Source organism: Notamacropus eugenii, chromosome 5, assembly GCF_028372415.1.
Source record: "Notamacropus eugenii isolate mMacEug1 chromosome 5, mMacEug1.pri_v2, whole genome shotgun sequence".
NCBI classification, from domain to species: Eukaryota; Metazoa; Chordata; class Mammalia; order Diprotodontia; family Macropodidae; genus Notamacropus; species Notamacropus eugenii.
The window spans coordinates 44,719,479-44,735,451 of record NC_092876.1 but is presented as its reverse complement, the minus strand read 5'-3'; the positions used below and the strand labels follow the sequence as shown (position 1 = coordinate 44,735,451).

At 37.3% G+C, this 15,973-nt stretch overlaps 1 long non-coding RNA gene across 1 annotated transcript; it reads right to left on the bottom strand.

Moving 5' to 3' along the window:
- Positions 1-5,571: 5,571 nt before the first annotated feature.
- LOC140504123 (uncharacterized) lies at positions 5,572-14,870 on the bottom strand. The gene is made up of 2 exons (XR_011966971.1): positions 14,782-14,870; positions 5,572-8,427 (listed from the first exon to the last, which is right to left on the bottom strand). It is a non-coding gene; the product is annotated as an uncharacterized lncRNA (long non-coding RNA).
- Positions 14,871-15,973: the final 1,103 nt, after the last annotated feature.

The following is a 15,973-nucleotide window of genomic DNA, read 5'->3' as shown; positions in this document are numbered from 1 at the left end:
AGAAGCCTTGACTTTTATATCTTTCCCTGGTTGTAAGCATTGTTCTTCCTCATCTGAAAGGATGGGAGAGAATACCTGTTCACCAAGAAAGTAACCTTCTATAGTTTTATTTCTTTCCCCTTTTCTGGGCATTTTCCTAGCCAGTGACTTGACTTTTGGGTCCTTTGTCAAGGACCTGGGTATAGTCTGGAGACCTGTAAGTTCTCAGTTCCTCCAAGGTGGCACAATCAAGGGAGAGGAGTTTACTCCCTGGCCTGACTTGAGGCTGTAATTCAGATCAGCTGCTCAATTCCCCCAGGAGCTTTAAGCTGATTACTCCAACAATGGAAGCTGTGGCTGCTGTGGTTGTTGCTATCTCTATCTCCACCTAGGGTTGGGGCTAGAGGAGGACCCTGCTCCCTTCTCCCAAGTTGGAAAAGCCCAGTCACTGACCTTTGAAGCTGCCTTTGGCCCCTGTGCATTGAGGGATCTGTGATTCTTTGCTGCTGCTGGGGATTCTGCCCCTGAGGCATGCTCTGGCCCTGATCCTCCTGGCTCAGCATGGCCCAGACTGGGCTGTGCTCTTCTCTCCATCTGGTGTGACAGACCTTTCAGGTTGGCCTTCCAGGTCACCCTGGGCTGGAATTGTCCTCTGCTCCGTCATTCTATGGCTGCTGCTACTCTAGAATTTGTCTTTTTTTACAGGTATTTTATGGGCTGGGGAGGAAGAGCTAGAGTATGTGTGTCTTTCTACTCTGCCATCTTGGCTCTGCCCCTCCAATTTGAGAATATGTTAGAGGTATAAATCTGTGTGTACCCTTTGACCCAGTGTCTGTTTCCCAAAGAGATAAAAGAAAATGGAAAAGAACCTATTTGGATATACACACACATATATGTACAGATATACATATATACATAGATAGATGTGTATATACGTATGTATGTATGTGCATATATGTAGTGGCAAAGAATTGGAAATCAAAGGGATATCCATCAATTTACAAATGAAAGAACAAATTGTGGTACATGATTGTGTTGGAATACCATTATACTATTAGTAATATGATAGGATGGTTTAGAAAAACATGAGTAGGCTTATATGAATTGATGCAGAATGATGTGAGTATAACCAGAACATTGTACACAGTAAGAGCAATATTGTAAGAATGAGTAACCAAAGAAGACTTAACTAGTCTGATCAAGACAATGATCCAAGACAATTCCAAAGGACTCATGATGAAAATTTCTATCCACCTCCAGAGAGAGAACTGATGAACTCTGAATACAAATTGAAACATACTTTTTTGTAAATAGTATTTTATTTTTTCCAATTACGTGTAAAAAGTTTTCGACATTTATTTTTTTATAAGATTTTGAGTTCCAGATCTTCCTCTCTCCTTCGTTCACTCCTTTACCAACTCCACAAGACAACAAGTAATCTGACGTTGGTTATACGTGTGCAGTCATGTCAAATGTATTACCACTTTAGTTATATTGTAAAAGAAGAAACAGAACAAAAGAGGAAAACCATGGGCAAAACAGTGACAATAGTGTGCTTTGATCTGCATTCAGACTTAATTTTCTTTCATGATTCTTTTAGAGTTGTCTTGAATCATTGTATTGCAAAACATACTTTTACAAAATCTTTCCTTGTTTTAAGTTTTTATCTATTTTCTTTTGCAACATGGGTAATATGGAAATATGTTTTGCATGACTTCACATGTATAAATGATATAAAATTGCTTGTCTCCTTAAGGAGGGAGGAGGAGCAGGATGGAGGGAGATTATTTGGAACTCAAAATTTTAAAAAATGATTGTTAAAATTTTTTACGTGTAATTGGGAAATATTTAATGAAGTAAATAAGCTATATTTTAAAATGCTTGTTGACTGATTGTTGAGTGGTGTGAGTCAACCTGTAGGGGGCATTGAAGTTATTTCCAGGAGTCTATATATCCATACGTTCCACAAACATTGTCCTTTTGACTTTTAACTCCATCAAGATATGTATCCTCACTGAGAATAATAATGAAACATACCCTTGGTAAACTGAATAATGTCTTGCGTACATGTTTATTACTATTTTTCAAAAGTTCATAGAAACTAGGATTAATAAAATGCAAATTGATCAATTAAGTGGCCCAGAATTCATAGTACCTTTTTATCAATATATATTTCCCCAATTAATGACTGTTAATAGTACAATTATTATCATGGGCAGGTCCATGACATTTTTATATCCCCATAAATAAATAAGAACTGTGGCTATTATTTGCCTAGATTTTACCAAAGTTTTTGGTAGTGAGGCTTCATTTAATTAAATTTCATAGTATTCTTATGGATAGAGATTGATAAGATGATAATACAATCAGATACATTCATAAGTGGTCAGATGACCAGATTCAAAGAAAAGTTGTGAGTGGTTCAGTGTCAGCATGGCAGGAGATTTCTAGTTGAATACCTTAGAGATCTTTGGCTGACTCTATGCCATTTAATATTTTTATCATTGTTTTAGACAAAGGCCTGGAAGGTATGTGTATCAAATCTGCAAAAGATGGAAAGCTGAGGATAACTAACACGCTCGCTGTCAGGTTCAGAACATCTTGACAGGTTAGTATTGAGCTGAGTTTACCAAGATGAAATTCAACAGGGATAAATGTAAAGTCATGTATTTGGGTACCAAACCCCCCTAGCTCACAAATATAAGCATGAGATAGATAGGCATAGATAGGCAGCAGTTGCATTTTAGTACTACAATTTGTTTAGTTGTTTTGTGATTGGTGGGCACTTACCTTATTTTCAGTTCTTTGCTAGTATTCAAAAAAAAAAATAGTTTCTATAAATATTTTAACGTATATGAGACCTTTTGTTTTATCATTGGTCTTTGGGGGCTAAATGCCTACAGTAGAATCTCTTGTTCAAAAGACATAGACATTTTATGCACTTTTTAAAAAAGTATAATTCCAAATAGTTTTCCAGAATTTTTGGACCAATTCACAGTTCCATTAACAATGTCAATAAGCCTGTCTTTCCTCAACCCCTCCAACATTAGTGATTCCTATTTTTTATCATTTTTGACAATTGTCTGAATATAAGGTGAAACCTAAGTTGATCCAAGCTGCATTTGCTTCATTTGTTACTGATTTGGAGCAAAATTCTACATGGTTACTAATGGTTTGCATAATTTTTTTTTGGTTTTGTTTTATTTTTTAACATTTTTTTGAGTTCCAAATTCTCTCCCCGACCACAGACAAGGCAAGCAATATGGTACCCATTATCCATATGAAGTCATGCAAAACATAGTTCCATATTAATCATGTAAACTGTCCTTATACTGACCATTTACCCATGCAAAACAAAAATTGATAATGCTGGGAAATGTTTACCAACCATCTCTACAGGAATAAAAACAGTAAGCCTGAAACATTTTAAAGTTTAATCGGCACAGTCAACATTTTCTCCACCACTTTTTTAAGTCTAGACAATCAACAACAGAATAAATTAAGCCCTGATTTGCAGCATTTCCAAATTTCTGATGTGTCAGTGCTTCTTTTATGATTGTCTCCCACTAGTCAGTAGGAGCTGGCTCCAACACACCATTGGAAATGGCTCTTGGTCTTACAAATTTGTCAGTCAGTCAACAAGCATTTTTGCATAGGAACCTGGATTGTAAGATTCATAAATCCAGGTAAACTGGATGTAATCAGATAGGACATAACATCTTGGAGATAACAAGCAGGAGATAACACCAGTGAACTTAAATAGATGGGAATGAGTGAATTTCATTCAGGTGATCATTACACATACTACTGTGGACAAGAATCCTTTAGAAGAAATGGAGTAGTCCTCACAGTCAACAAAAGGGTGAGAAAAGCAGTACTGAGGTCTAATCTCAAAAATGACAGTGGGAGGAGAAAAGTCAAGATGATTGTTGATGGCTCAGAATGCAGTGGATGACCTTGGCATCTTCAGTGCCTGACCAGGCTCTAATTGCTCCCTGGTACCTGCTTTAGCCACTTTCATGTCCATTGGAAAAAATTGTTCTCATCTGCTTGCTTCACTAGGGGAAGTCTTCACAAGCTTGGGGTAGACACCCCCCTAATTCACCTATGGTTCTGAGGCCTATTGGTTACCCTCAACCTCGTTCAGCTGGTCTGCCCACATGATTTTACTGGGTTGTGGCTGCTGCAAGTGGTACAGGTTCTCGGAATCACAGGTGAGAACTGGGTGAAAGGTGGACTGACCAAAGGTGGATGAGCAGCTCTGGAAAGGGCTTGGCAAGGCTTCACACCCAGGTTGTTAATCCTCTCTGAATACCCCCCACACTCCAAGTATACTCATCCCTGAATACTCCATATACCTGAGTAAAGGGTAGAAGTAATTACAAGATAAAAACTTGGCCATTAGGCAAGTTTCTCCAGAATATAAGTGAAAGGTGAAGGGACAAAGATAAGGAGTTTATACTCATTGGGTGAGAGGGAATATTAAACCTATTCCAGCTTGACTATGTCTTAAAAATAGAAGCAAAATCATCCCCAAAGGGTAATTAAACTATGTACACCCTTTGATCCAGCAATACCACTACCAGGTCTGTTTCCTAAAGAGATCATGAAAAAGTGGAAAGGACCTATGTGTACAAAAATATTTATAGCACTTCTTTTTGTAGTGGTAAAGATTTGGAAATTGATGGAATGTCCATCAACTGGGAATTGGTTGAACAAGTTGTGATATATGGATGTAATAGTATACTACTGTACTAATAAAAATGATGAGCAGGCAGATTTCAGAAAAACCTGGAAAAATTTAAATGAGCTGATGCTGAGTGAAGTGAGTAGAACCAGGAGAACATTGTACATAATAAGAGCATTATTGTAAGGATGACCAACGATAGAAGACTGAACTAGTCTGATCAAGACAATGATCCAAGACAATTCCAAAGGACTCATGATGAAAAGTTCTATCCACCTCCAGAGAGAGAACTGATGAACTCTGAATGCAAATTGAAATATACTTTTTTGTAAATAGCATTTTTTCAATTACATGTAAAAAGTTTTCAAGATTCATTTTTTTAAAGATTTTGAGTTCCAGATTTCCCTCCTTCCTTTCTTCCTTCCCTTCCCCCCTCCCCAAGACAGTAAGTGATCTGATGTTGATTGTACATGTGCAGTCATGTCAAATATATCACCACTTTAGTTATATTCTGAACGAAGAAACAGAACAAAAGGGGAAAACCACGGGAAAAAAGTGACAGTAGTATGCTTTGATCTTCATCGAGATTTCCTTTTGTTTCATGAATCTTTTAGAATTGTTTTGAATCATTGTATTGCAAAACACACTTTTACAAAATCTTTTCTTGTTTTAAGTTTTTGTCTATTTTCTTTTGCAACATGGCTAATATGGAAATATGTTTTGCATGACTTCACATGTATAAATGGTATCAAATTGCTTCTCTTCTTAAGGAGGGAGGAGGGGCAGGATGCAGGGAGAATATTTGGAACTCAAAATTTTAAAAAATGATTGTTAAAATTTTTTACATGCAATTGGGTGTGATTAAGGAAATTTATGGTTCAGATTCACACCTACAATAAGACACATTTGAGAAGAAGAAGCTGGATATTTTATTGATTTACAGAAAAGACAAATGCATGAACAGTTTAGAGCTACAGCAGAAATAATTAATATAGCCTAATACTAATATAATTATAGCAATACTAATATAGATATAAGAGGAAACAGAAAAACATCACCAATCCAGGGAAGCACCAACACCTGAATTTTCTCAGCTGGGGAATCCCGGGATACAGCTTTCAGGGTCTGAATTGGGAGCAAGTGGTCCCAGGCAGAGCGTCCTCTCCATGGGTGAGATTCCGAGGACTTACACTAAACGAGGGGATTTTATAGGGACCTAGACAAAGAAGGCTTTTTGCCAATGGCTCTGCACTGTTCCAAGACGGTCAGGCACATGGCCATAGGAATACAGGTTTTGTCCATCAAGGAGATACCATACAGGGGCCACAAGATATAAGTTAATTAATCATATACTGGGAGGATTAGTCAAATCTTCCAAGTATTATCTATGTGTTCCGGGAGTGGCTAGTTCCCAGAACATTAATACATGGCCAACTCACATATGTTATATTCCTTGAGAGGTCACCAAAAGGACAGAGTGAACTTACTTTATTCAAGGGATATGAAATATTCCTTCATTTGGCCTTAAGGTCACGAAGGACTTAAGGTGACTGAATCAAGGGAGTAAAATTAGTATATATCTGTTTCATTTGAGTAAACATATAACAATTACAACAAAATAAAAACAGTAGTAATAGGAATAATAACAAAATAAGAAGAGCAAGGCTATTAAAGTATTTAGTCGCAGTGGAGGATTTGAATAGAAAATCATACCAACGATGATTAGTATCAGAGGTTACTAAGTGTGAGGCCTCAACTAGTTGTCCTGCAACTAGAAGTGTTTGTATATGATGTTTATTGAGCGCTCTTTGGTTATAGGCCAACATATGCTGTAGAACTTGGGATTGGTTCAACACATGGATAAGGGGTTCAAGGGATAGGGAAGCATCAGGTAAAGGTAGAGATTTGGGTACCCAAGAGAAAATAACATCATCCACTATCAGGGGAAAAGTAGAAATCATCACCCTGCTAATGGAGAAAACTCACATGTTGTATACAACCAGCAAATGGGGCTACTTGCCCTACAGAATACAAGTCAGTTTGATTGTTAGAGACGAGGCAGATAGATTGAACAGATACTTCATGTAACATAGAGAAATTGGACATAGGATATAGAGCAAGATCACGTAGATTAGAGGAGTGTGAGAGAAGACAGGGCTCCATCTGTCTGGCCATCATCCCACACACCATTCCACTGTTAGTTAAAGTACAGTCTTCTAAAGTATGAGTTACATTAGCTTGATCGATGTAATTTCCGTATAAATGTGGCAAAGCAAAGTAATGATGCAATATAAAAGGAATTACATGGTACTGACACATGGTGGTCCAATGTTGTACATCATAGTAATACATAGTCCCAGTACACCACATAGAGGTGCACTTAGCTTGAGTTTGCTGCTGAGATTTCCAATAATGGTAGGAAGAGAATAGAGTTTTCCAAAGATCAGGGTCTCCACTCAACAATAAACGTTGTGCATTTTCTTTTTGTATTAGAGTATACATATTCTGTAAAGAACATTGAGTCCAGTTAAACAGTGCTGTAACATTAGTGTTAAAAGTTATTGAAGCTAAGGTTGAGTCATTAAAAACCTGTAGGAATTGACCTTGGTATTTTAAAGTACGTTGATGGAGCAGGATCGTTGTGGGCAACCATTTGGCATTAACAGTAAGTGCTTGAGCTACATCATGTCCAGCACTGTGCAGTCTGCTGGCCAGGGTCTCAAGATCTATAGAATTTACTATACCCAAACCGGTTCCTGTCCCGCCAAGCAATGTATCATACCAGGCCCTTTTTATTCTGGCACAGTTTGGTAATACAGGGAAGGATATGTTATTATTAACATTAATACAGTGAGTCGTTGTTAATGCCCCAGGTTGTATACAATTACTATTCTTCAACTGATCCTTCATCACTTGAAAATGCCTATCAGGGGTGGTAGAATTTCTCCACTGTAAGGTTATTTGAGAGCCACCTGCGTGCAGTCATGCTCCTGGGGTCCAGGCAAAATTTTCTGAGATGGTGTACAGCAATAGCCATATCCCTAAAAAACACTTTATTCACACAAAAAGACATGTATTAATGGAACATCATATAAGGTATCATCTCCTGAGTAACAAACCAGCACTGTATTATTTTTTCCCTCAGCTATGATTTCCACGGCCTTAGGCCAGTCTGTAGGTTTATTTTTAACCCATGCCTTTGAGTCAATTGTCATATTGGTAGTACCAAGTCCTCCCCTCCTGGCATCAGAAGATTCTGGTGTATGAACTTTGGTCCATTCAGGATTCAGGCAAGGGATAATAACTAGTTGGGCAACTCTCCTTCTGTTGTATGATAAGGTTCAGTATCCAAATTTTGCAAAATTATTTTAATTTCTCCAACATAGTCGGAGTCAATTACTCCTCCTAGTACACCTCCTCCTAAAACAGCTAAACTTGATCAGGATAGTATCTGACTATAATGGCAGTATTTTGAGGCTAGGGAGAAATGTGATTCCAGAATTGGGGCCCAAGTACATGCACCCAAGCACCCCATCATTCCCCCCTTAAACAGATGGGACCCAAAATCTTTCTGGGGTACGGGACGAAGGTCTCAGATTCTGAAACTGCTTCATGCTGAGATTAGACGTAGAGCTGTCCCTGCCTTCAGAAGTCCCATTCAGGGGGTTGGTTCTTCAGTCAGTATCAGGAACATGATCCAGATCCAGACAGTGATGTGTAATGGTCCCAGACAGAGGGTGATATACAGCCAGAACGGTCATCTGCAAGTGGAAGGAACTAAACCTGAAGGAGACAAAACTGGCAAGGAGATTAAGCAAACAAAGGCCAAAAAATGACCAGAAGAGGTTAAATATGGGTTGGTATCCTTTAGGTAGGGCCATCTCAAATCTGGTAGTGACAACACTTTTCTGTCTTCTGAAAATACTTCCCCCCACTCTCTCAACATACTTTAACCATCTGAGACTGGTACAAAGGTATCCAGAGCAACTATCTGGAGACAGGAGAGGCTTGGATGACCCCCATTTGTCCCAAACCTTATCTACCTTCTGTATTTTCAGTCAAACCTTTATTTATCTTTCAAAATCTCTAGAGCCCATTATTCAGACTGCTTCACTCTCCTTTATATTTCTACCATAGACAAGATAGCTCACAAGCTATTACTCTTCACTACCATAGTTGTATTGCCTTAAACAAAAGAGGTTTCTAACTTGAACCTCACAACTGAATAGATGTACATTGTTGTGTCACAGGCTTGTTTATCTCTTTCTGATTATTCACTCTGGAAGGGAAACTTTAGAAATTAAGTTGTTGTTGTTGCTTACATATGATAAGTTCAAACGCTAATTTTAACTCTTGCTTAGGCCATGGGATGACTACAAATTCAGATCAAAATACCAAAATCTTTTCTGCTTTGTAGATTATTACATATTAATTTAGCAATACATTATCTTGAAAATGAAAATTTAGTAGGGCTTACATGAGAGATTTTTTTCTTCCTTTAAAAAAAAATTTCTTCTAAAAGTATTTCCTTTCCCTTTTAAAAAACAGTTTAAATTTTATCCTGATGTTGAGTCACTAAACTTTTATAAAGAAAATTAGTTGAAATCTTTTAAAGTGATAACTCTTTTTTTACTTTGAAGCAAAAAATTAAACTTTAAAATTGAAGTTCATTAAAGCTGAGTTGTTATAAAAATGTCCTTAAGTAATATGAATTCCCAAAGTATTACAAACTAAATTCTTAGTTATTGCAGAATTCCTAGATATTACAGAATGTTTTAGTCAAAAAGGTGTTATGATGGAATCTCACATTGGTAACAGCAAGAGACTGATCACAGAAAAACATGACTGCTTTTAAAATCCTTTTAAACAATGGGAACATCTTAAGATAAGTCTTGAGTAGTTTAGATAAATTTCTCCACATGTTCTAATTTTAGATAAGAAATAATATTTGATTTTCCAGTAAGATTACACAAAAGGGCTCACACATTTACTGACTACTTGTTCTGTTCATAGAAATTTGCTAGAGAAGGAAAAAAGCAGGGACATGTGACATACCAAATATGACAAGATGAAACATCCTTGACTCCGTTTGAATTCAGATAAGAGTGAAATTCTCCAATCATGCAGTATCTGTTTCATAGCCAGACTCAGGAATAGTCAGGTGGGAAACATTCCTTTTTAAAGGAACACAATGGGGAAACTGAGCCAGGGGGATCCCATCCTAGATTGAGGCTAGAATTATCTCCTTGGCCTTTCCTTTCCAAATACAAACTTCACCTGTTAACAGTACAGGATCACATTCCCTCTGAGTAACTTGTGGCATTTCTCTCAGATACTGATTTAATGCGAACAACTACACCCAAATTCAGATTCAAAACAAAAATAGTTATGGTCCCAAACGCCTTTTATCTTAAATAGCTAATTTCACCAATCACAGTTTAGAGCCAGACACAGTTACGTTTTTTTTCTTATGGAGTTGCAATAAGTAATAAAGATCTACCAGGACTCACATACACAAGGGATTCCATTTAACATCTTTCCTTCTCAAATTTAGAACTTGTCCTGATGTAAAAGCCAATTGTTAAAAATCCTTTCTATCTATTACAACTTCTGAGAAAGTCATATTCATTGTTTAGGAACTACATAAGCCAAACAAGTTCTTTTCTTTCCATACACAGTAATCAATTAACAATTTTAGGCTTAGCATCAAAACAGTAACTCCAAATAACTTAGCTAACAATCTTACAACTTTTATACATGATAGCCAAATTGTTTTAGCTATAACTTCTTTAACAGGCAAAGGTGAAAATACCTGGTTTTCTAAATGGCAATTACAAAACATTATAAGGCAAGGTTAGCAGGACTCATAAAGTAACATAGCTGGTTTTACACAATTTTCCCAACATCTTTTAGTTTCAACAAAATTCAGATTAAAAATCACTCTGTCTAACATTATTTCTGAATTACAATGGCCACTCAATTTTTACAATCTAAGAGAAATTCAGAAATACAATTTTAGAAATATAGTTTTAACACAACAATAACTTCAGGTGGTATTATTTACATTTCCATAAATTATTGATCTTATTACCTTTAGTAATTAAAACCACTTCAGAGTTAACAATTATACACCAGTCATTATGGTAAGAATCTTATAATCATTTTATCATTTTGATCCCATAACAACAACCATCATTATTTTTACTTTTACAAATCAGAAAACAGGTCAAACGGAGATAAAATACATTTTTGCAACCGGAACAGAGAAGTGAAGTTTACCAAGAGCAGAGAAGGTGATGATTCTTGTAGGCAAGCAGTCACCTGCAAGGGCTCTGCAGTTTTAAGTCTACTACCCCAGTCTTCACAGGGTCCTGTCCTTTTGCCACTGAGGAGTAGGGCAAATATCCCCACTCCACAATATCTTGTTCAAATACTTTATTTGTCAAATTCTTCTTCAAAAATGGCATATTGTACCGCAAATCCTGTTCGTGACGCCAAAATGTGTGATTAAGGAAATTTATGGTTCAGATTCGCACCTACAATAAGACACATTTGAGAAGAAGAAGCTGGATATTTTATTGATTTACAGAAAAGGCAAATGCATGAACAGTTTAGAGCTACAGCAGAAATAATTAATATAGCCTAATACTAATATAATTATAGCAATATTAATATAGATATAAGAGGAAATAGAAAAACATCACCAATCCAGGGAAGCACCAACACCTGAATTTTCTCAGCTGGGGAATCCCGGGATACAGCTTTCAGGGTCTGAATTGGGAGCAAGTGGTCCCAGGCAGAGCGTCCTCTCCATGGGTGAGATTCCGAGGACTTACACTAAACGAGGGGATTTTATAGGGACCTAGACAAAGAAGGCTTTTTGCCAATGGCTCTGCACTGTCCCAAGACGATCAGGCACATGGCCATAGGAATACAGGTTTTGTCCATCAAGGAGATACCATACAGGGGCCACAAGATATAAGTTAATTAATCATATACTGGGAGGATTAGTCAAATCTTCCAAGTATTATCTATGTGTTCCGGGAGTGGCTAGTTCCCAGAACATTAATACATGGCCAACTCACATATGTTATATTCCTTGAGAGGTCACCAAAAGGATAGAGCGAACTTACTTTATTCAAGGGATATGAAATATTCCTTCATTGGGAAATATTTAATGAAGTAAATAAGCTATATTTTAAAATGCTGATTGTTGAGTGGTGTGCGTCAACCTGTGGTCCAAGGACCTGTAGGGGACCTTGAAGTTATTTCCAGGAGTCTATATATCCATATGTTCCACAGACATTGTCTTTTTGACTTTTAACTCCATCAGAATATGTATCCTTACTGAGAATAATAATGAAACATACCTTTGGTAAACTGAATAATGTCTTGTGTACATATTTATTACTATTTTTCAAAAGTACATAGAAACTAGGATTAATAAAATGCAATTGATCAATTAAGTGGCCCAGAATTCTTAGCACCTTTTTGTTAATATACATTTCCTCAATTAATGGCTGTTAATAGTATAATTATTATCATGGGCAGGTCCATGACATTTTTATATCCCCATACATAAATAAGGGAAACTGTGGCTATTATTTACCTAGATTTTAGCAAAATTTTTGATAAATAGTCTTCATTTAATTAAATTTCGTAGTATTCTTATGGATAGAAATTGATAGATGATAATACAATCAGATACATTCAGAAGTGGTCAGATAATCAGACTCAGAGAAAAGTTGTGGATGTCAGTGTCAACATGGCAGGTGGTTTCTAGTACAGTAACTCAGAGATCTGTAGCTGACCCCATTTAACATTTTTGTCATTGTCTTAGACAAAGGCTTAGATGGTATGTGTATCAAATTTGCAGAAGATGGAAAGCTGAGGATAACTAACACACTGGCTATCAGGTTCAGAACATCTTGACTGATTAGCATTGAGCTGAATTTACCAAGATGAAATTTAACACTTTCCAAATATAAGCAGGAGATAGACATGCAGGCATAGATAGGCAGTAACTGTTCAAAGAAGGATCTGGGGGCTTTCGTGAACCACAAGCTCAATATGAGGAGGCAGTATGACAAGGAAGCCAAAGAAGCATCATCAGGGGGAGGGTAGCTTCCATCATCTCACTGTCATTTGCTTTCATCAGGTCTTCCTGGCATATTACATTTGGTTTGGGCTTCATAGTTTAAAACAGGCAATGATAAGCTAGAAAGTGAACAGAGGAGGGCAACCATGATAGTATAGAGTTTGGAGTTCATGATACATGAGGAGAGGGAATGTGTAGTGTGGAGAAAAGACTTGGGGGACAAGAGAATTGTGTTCAAGTACTTGAAGGACTGTCAGGCAGAGGAACCATTAGATAATCTGTCTGGCCCCAGAAGGCAGAACCAAGAGCAAAGGGTAGGAGGTGAAGAGAGGCCAATTTTAGCTTAATGTCAAGAGAAGTTTTCTAATAATTGTGGTCATCCAAAAGGGAAATGTCATGCCCAGAATGGGGGTGGCTTTCCCCTCCTGTGAGTTTTCTAAGCAGAGGTTGAACACTAACTTGTTGGGAACATCATCGTGGAGATTCCTGCATTGTATAGTTTGGACAAGATGTCCAATGAGCTTGGTTCTAACTCTTAATGTCTGTGATTCTGTGTCTCTAAAAAGGGGTCTTCCCACTCAGGTGGGATGGAAACACTGACTTGGCTGAATTTTTCCTCTCCTTGTAGTCTCAGCACTTGGCCCAGTGCCTGGCATGTAGGCAGAGCTTGAGAAATGCTTGTTGACTGATTGATTGATTCCGTTTCCTCCAATAACTATCTTAGTGGACACAATTAATAAATGTTGAATTAAATTAGAAACCTCTTGTCATTTCTGTTCATTGATTTACAGATAAAGTTAACCCTAATCTTATATCTAATATAATAGGAATATTTAACATATATTAATATATGTTAATATAATATATAGTATAATAGTCTTATTAGAATCCTCCTTTCTAACTCACCCGGAATTATAGTTCTGAGTGATAACACTTCCCAGGCTATTACAACCAGTTCTTTCAACCAGTAAAGCTCTGGAAGAGAACCCTCAGCTCCCAGCAGCATTTTTACTCCATCTAGACCTTGCTTTGGTGGTTTATTAAAAATGGCTTCAGTTTGTCTTTCTAGAACTGAAGATCTATGTCTCAGACCCATTTGGCAATTTGATGCAGGCTATGGATACCTTCCCAGAATCATATTTTTAAAATAACCAAATGAAATGTTTAGAATTATCAAGGAAACCAAAAGTTAGTGGAAAAAAGATGTAATTTTTTCCCCATTCAAGTTCATAGACTCCTCTGAAATCTATGTACTATCCTAGGTTCCTCTACCTCTCCAATAAGATTTGAAAAAAGAAAAGGGGTCAGTCATCAAACTGCAGCTCCATATGAAAGAACACCTGTAGTCTCCCAACAGGAGGCAAATCTGAGAAAGGAAACCCTCTCTAACTCTTTTTTTTTTTAAGTATTATATTTTTTTCTTCTTTTAAAATTTATTTATTTAACTTTTAACATTCATTTTCACAAAATTTTGGGTTCCAAATTTTCTCCCCTTTTGTCCCCTCCCCCCACCCCAAAACACTGAGGATTCTAATTGCCCCAATCACCAATCTGCTCTCTCTTCTATCATCCCTCTCTGCCCTTGTCTCCATCTTCCCCTTTACCTATATTTCTTATTTCCTAGTGGCAAGAACAGTACTCGACAGTTGTTCCTAAAACTTTGAGTTCCAACTTCTCTTCCTCCCTCCCTCCCCACCCCTTCCCTTTGGAAGGCCTCTCTAACTCTTGTAGCTGTCAGTTGTGGGTTCCTAGAATTTCCATACCATAGCCAAGAGGTGGGCAACCTACCTCAAGACTGTATGTGGTCTTCTAGGTCCTTGGGTACAGCCTTTTGACTGAGTCCAAGTTTTATAGAACAAACCCTTTTATGAAGGGGATTTGTTCTGTGAGGTTTGGATTCAGTCAAAGGGTCTCACCTGAGGACTTAGAGGGCCACATGTGGCCTCTTGAGGTCACAGGTTCCCTACCCCTGCATAGCCATCCTCTTCCTAGGCTAACATCCTACTCAGAGACTCACCTCTTTGGGGCAGAGGTTAACCTGATTTCTTGCCAGAAGAACACAAGTTCTGACTCAGGAAGATGCTGAATGTAGTCCCAGCAATGGGTTGCTGTTTGGGACCTAGCCTCATTGGGTTTGGGGAGGCATATTGTCACAAAGGTGGATATGAGGTGTATCCCCAGCAACTCATGACACTGTCTACTAGGGTCTGAGGGATTGTCATCTGCCTTCATGGAGTCAATACCTTTCCCACCCCTGATCTTCCCTAGTCCCACATCTTTGAAGTATTCATGGAAGCCCTTCTCTTAGCAAACTATTTGAACTCTCAATCTAGATGACTTTGTGGAGCTTTCCATTACAAACCCAAGCTTTCACCAGAATGGAACCTTTCTATTTTATTTGAAATGATTTTTTTTGTTTTTATGACATCCATTTCTGAATATACCCTTACCAACCCTTCCTCAGCAAGTCATCTATCATAAAAAACATTTTAAAAGGGGACCAAAGTAGTTTATCAAAACTATCACGTTAGTTCATTCTCCTTCCCTCCAGTATATGCAATGTTCTGCATATTTAGCACTCCTGTATAATGAAGGGAGGGAAGTGCCTTTTATCAACTCTTCTCCATGGTCAAGCTTAGCAATTACAATTACGCAGCATTTCATTTTGATTTTTTTTGTTTTCGTTTATCTTCTTGGAGTCATTGTGAAATGCTGTTTTCCTTGTTCTGCTTTACTGCATTTTGTATCAACTGATATAAGTCTTCCTGTGCCCCTCTCTGAATTCTTCATATTTATTTTTTCATAGGGAACAATAATGTTACATTCCAGTATTACAATTTATTTAGCTATTTTGTGATTGGTGGCCACTTACCCTATTTGCAGTTCTTTGCTACTATCCCAAAAAAAATAGTTGCTATAAATATTTTGATGTATATGAGACCTTTTGTTTTATCATTGGCTTTTGGGGGCAAAATGCTTACAGTGGAATCTCTTGTTCAAAAGACAGACATTTTATTCACTTTTTAAAAAAGTATAATTCTAAATAGTTTTCCAGAATATTTGGACCAATTCACAGTTCCATTAACAATGTCAACAAGCCTGTCTTTCCTCAACCCCTCCAATATTAGTGATTCCTATTTTTTATCATTTTTGATAATTGTCTGAATATAAGGTGAAACCTAAGTTGATCCAAGCTGCATTTGCTTCAT